Here is a 5,322-nt window from a genome sequence, read left to right on the forward strand (position 1 = left end):
CTAGCCCTTGGACGAAAGGACATGCATGAACAGCAGAAAAACGGAACAAACCGGTGTAACAGGCCAAACTCTACCCCTGGCTAGTTTATATACCCCGGTCTTAAGTAGCCTAGGCTATTTTGACTCCCAGGTTTAAACCAGCGAAGGCCGTGTCATACCCCACCTGGCCGGAATATATCCCCTGTGTACACTTCGCTCCTGCAACCGATCTGTTATCACATTTACAGCAATGATGATGATGGTAATAATGATGATAATAATTTTATATAACTCCTTCCAACGCTCAGGGCACTTTACAATTATTGCAAAAAAAAGAAATGAGTCAATAGCAAGAAAAGAACAATATGATACGTTGTGTAACACAAAAACATGCTAGCGAACATGTATAAAGGCTTTAAAAAAAAATAAAAAGAGAGAGAGAGAGAGACAGAGAGAAAAAGAAGAAAAAACCATCAACATAAACCATCCAATGATTTCAGTGCAATGAACCCAAATAAGTGAAAATGTACAACACACACACACACACACACACACACACACACACTTGTTGCAAGTACGAGTCCCATGAACGTTCACCGTGTCTTTGCCTCAGTGCAGGTCATGTTTCAGTGTTTCGATCAAAGTGAATAGTGTTCACAGTTAAAGAAAACTCGCTGCGGAATATCGTGTTGTTGCAGTGAGCAGAGACGCGAAAATGAATGACGAACGAATTGTTTAGCGACATTTTACAGCAGCAGATTACAGCGACATTTTACAGCTGGTCGTGGTGTGAACGAATCATTACAATGAATGTTTAAAAAAATAGAATTTGAACACCCCCCTTCCTCCCCCCCCCAAAAAAAACAACAACAAACAAACAAACAAACCCAAAACAACAACAACAACAACAAAACAACAAACAAAAACAATAAAAACGTATTTTTCCTGTGACCAGATGATCCACTTAAACTTTGCCTGAGGCTTCATTTAATCACAGTGTGTGTGAATGTGAGTGAGTGTGTGTGTGTGTATGATTAAACCATCATTCGATTTGGAGCAGCGATAACGTGAAGGTTGTTACAGTCTGGACCCTAATGGTCCTCTGTTTATACAAGCACACAAATCAAACAGTGTGAGACAATTATCTGGGCACCAGCTGTACAGCATAAAAAAACCACTCCTGCTTTGGAAGTCTCAGTAGATGAAAATCGAAGTTCTTCCATGCGGGAAGCATCAGGAGGCATGTGAATTTTCATTTGAAATGATACAAGAAACTATACTTTTATCACAAAACGGTGATATTTCTGAAAACAGAAACACATTGGCTGTCTATACTTGCCAACATTGCGCTTGGCTGTCTATGTACCACCATCACACTCATGATTAGGTTTTTAAAAGATATACAAACAGTATATGGGACAGAGTACGCTCTGACCTCGTCAATATGACAGCACAAGAAAATATTTCAAGCAGAGATTTTAATGTCAGGGGTGGTAAAATGTCTGACTGCATCCAAATTGTCAAAAGCGTACGTGAGATCAACAAGGCTGATGTACAGACCTCCATTCTGTTCGTGCCATTTCTCCGGGAGTTGCCTCAGTATGAACGCCACGTCTGCTGTACCCCGCTCTAAAGCTTCACTGGCTGTCTGGGAGGTGCACTTCTGCCATGCTGGGAGTTAACCTGCCGAGTATTCGAGCAAAGATTCTTTCCCACAATAGAAAGCAGGGTGATTGTTGTGTAATTCGAGCTGCATGCCTTTTCCCCCCTCGTTCTTGTGCAGGGTGACGAGGACTGTGCTGTGCAGTTCCAGAGGGAGTAAACCGTGCTCCCATCAGCTGATGAAGAGTTTGGAGTGGAGTGATGGGCCGCCATTCACCCAAACCTCGGCAAGGAATGAGGGATGGATACCGTCAACTCCTGCGGCTTTGCCATTCTTCAGTAGGCTGATGGCTTTTATAGTCCAGGCAGGGCAGATACAAAAATGGTCGAAATGTGTGCAACAAAACCGTTCTTTTCACGATAAAATAGAATAAATCGTACTGATCACAATGATATAAAGTCGACCGCTGTAGGTGGGCGGGAACATATTAGAGTTTGGTTTTTAATAATTATTTGTCACACTTATGGCCATGAGAGAGCCCCTTACAAAGAGTCGCAAGGCAAGAACCAGCCAGGGTTACGCAAGCGCGGTGTAAGGGGTCGCCAGAAGAAAGCGTTTAGCGCGGTACAGTACTTGTGACTGACTGCTGCCGCGCTGATGCTGTCCTATACCTCCGTTAGTAGGACACTGCGGCAGATGACAGATACTGTACAGAAAATAAGAGAACTCTTTGGGGTCAAAAGGAAACAAACATTTTTAATTTCATCTGTTATATACTAAATTGGTAGAAAACGCAAATTTGCTTTTATGAATGTTTTACTGTAAAAAGAACGGTATGAGATATATATTTTTCTTTGGAAATGAAGCGGTATTTGCAAATGTGACTCACGAACCCTGGCGCAGTAGACACGTCAGTTTAGCATGGGAAAGAAAATGTATCTGGCTGGAGTATGAAGGTGGCAAAATGAAGTGCATCAGTTAGTCATGAAGAGCAAAGACTGTCTGATTCAGTATAAACATGTGTTTACAATGATTATTCAAATGTTTCACATGCTATCAGGATTGCAATTCATTAGAGAAATGTCTGCAACAATTTTGTGAGAATATGGTTTGTTCTTGTGTCTTAAATGTGTTGAAAATTATTAAAAACATCCAAAATTTTGGCGCCATTTTGTGACATGGCAATGTGTCTGAACATGAAGTGGTCAGAAACAAATAAGTACAAACCTGATTAAAATCTAGTACATACAGACCTGATCTATATTCATTTGTTGTGATAATAAAACACTGATCATCAATAAAAATGGTACATTAAGTTTGAAATATTACACACACAAAAACCGCGTGACAGACGTAAACAACCCGTTCCTCTTGACGTTTTTTTTTTTTTTTTTTTTTTTTTTTTTTCATTCAAAGGCAAGCACATTCATGAACACACTACACGTTCTTTACTTGCAACAGGTGGTCAACACGTATGTCTTCTGCAGCACATACACTCATCTTCTGGGAAAAAAAGTCTATTCAACTATTTAAATGCAATCGACGTCGCATATTTATTTTCAGTTCCGCTTTTCTGTGTTACTTCTGCGCATGTAAACGACGCAATAAAAAAATATATATGTAAGCAAAATTAAAACTGTTTTCACATACATCATGCGGATTCATCACGGGAAAGCGTAAATCGGTTTGACAAACACCCTTCAATCGTGTGTGTTTGAACACAGATTCAGAGAATGTGTTGTTTCCGACAGCGTGTGGAATGTACATATGTTACATGGAAATCTCCGATATTTTCATTCGCACCCTGTGGTTGCTATATTTTTAAAAGATAAACTGTGTATGTTAGTACATTTTTTCTCTCATCCGATTACGTTTAGACACAATCACTGTTTCTGACACATGGCGAGATGCGGTAATGTTCGGATACTGGCGCAAGATTTCGAACCAAGGCAACGCATGTAGTTCGGTAAGACTGCTTTCAGTTGAAGACTTGTTGCATCAAAAGTTCCAAACAACAAAGTTCAAAGTAGAAAATCACCCCCTTAAATTACCTTGATTCTGGCTTTTGCTGTCTGGTGAAGTTTTATCACGAAATGATATAGTTTATCAGTTCACAAGACAGACGACGTGTGGAATGAAAAAAATCGTTGTATCCGAAACACGTCATGCCTAAGCACTTATTGTTTTGCAGAATTTGATTAGAACAACCACATTTTACATCACACACGTTCTGAAAAACATAACTATATATTGATTGCGAATGGATTTCTTAAAAGTAATTAAGTTTGAAGCATTTCACGTTTAGTAGTGCTTGAGATGAAGTTGGGTGTCACATTCGGACAGGGAACACATGTTCTTCGGTTCTGCTTTACGCAGATAATAAAATTCCTTATTTTTAGTTGTTGTTTGTTGTTGTTATTGTTGTTGTTTGGGTTTTTTTTTTTCTCCTAGTCTTACTTTTATTACATTTTGTTTTTCTGCAATCCTACATATTTGTTCGCTGTGAGGATAACGCCAATCAGTTTTCTGTTGATTGATCGATTAGAAAGATACAAAGAATCCGGTGTTTTGATCAGGGTTCTTCAGATAAAGATGAAAACTTTTGCCAAGTGATATAAATCATACAATTCCCATTTCATAATAAGATGAACAGTAGTACCTTAAACAGTTAAACACTGCGGAGAACTGATGTGAAAATGGAGTGCCTGCAGTGTTTCTGAAAAATAAAATCATCCAGGGTGGGGAAGTTAGTTTAGGTATTTTGGATTCCATGTTACAAATATCATAAGGTTTTAGGTAATCATTAATAAAATACATAAAAGGATCGCATGATAGATTCATTACTGTCATTATTATAAATCCAGTAATTCAAACATCTGTGTCTGGAAAGTTAGTTTAGGTAACTTGTATTCAATGTTACACGTGTTACAACAAAGTTTTACATAATCATTAATAAAATTTATGATCCATTGTTATCATTATGCTTATTATTTATATCCCATGCTAAATCGACGTCTACTGCGCCAGGGTTCGTGAGTTACATTTGCAAACACCGGTTCATTTCCGAAGAAAAATATGTATTTCATACCGTTCTTTTCACATCAAGGCATGATGTTCAATTTTGCCAACATCTGCTCTCCATACTTTCCGAATTTATTGTCTGGACAGAGCGCTGATAATGTTCATTGAAACCGAAACGGGTTGACACATATTTAGATATTTATATTCTACACGTTAATAAGCAGAGCATGGAGTATATCCAAGTTGTGCATTGCGTAAAATATCAACAAAATTATACTTGCGAACTAAACGATCCCGTGCTGCCTTCGTAAATTCACCTTTGCAGTCGGTATAATACCGATTTCATTCTTTACGATATGTCATGAATGGTAAGAAACTGGAAAACATTCATAAAAGCGGATTTGCGTCTTCTACCAATTTAGTATAAAATACATGAAATTGAAAATGTGTGTTTCCTTTGGACCCCAAAGAGCTCTGTACCTAGCTTTCTGTTCAGAATCAGTTGTCTACCGCAATGACCCGTTCACAGATCAGCATCAGCGCGGCAGCAGTCAGTCACATTTGTATTTGTATTTGTATTCCTTTTTATCACAACAGATTTCTCTGTGTGAAATTCGGGCTGCTCTCCCCAGGGAGAGCGCGTCGCTACACTACAGCGCCACCCATTTTTTTGTATTTTTTCATGCGTGCAGTTTTATTTGTTTTTTCCTATCGAAGTG

At 38.7% G+C, this 5,322-nt stretch overlaps 1 pseudogene; it reads left to right on the forward strand.

The window, feature by feature from the left end:
- The first annotated feature begins 1,477 nt into the window (after positions 1 to 1,477).
- LOC143277364 (uncharacterized) overlaps positions 1,478 to 5,322 on the forward strand; it is a 5,500-nt pseudogene continuing 1,655 nt past the window's right edge.

The sequence above is a fragment of the Babylonia areolata genome, chromosome 34, assembly GCF_041734735.1.
Source record: "Babylonia areolata isolate BAREFJ2019XMU chromosome 34, ASM4173473v1, whole genome shotgun sequence".
NCBI lineage: Eukaryota > Metazoa > Mollusca > Gastropoda > Neogastropoda > Buccinidae > Babylonia > Babylonia areolata.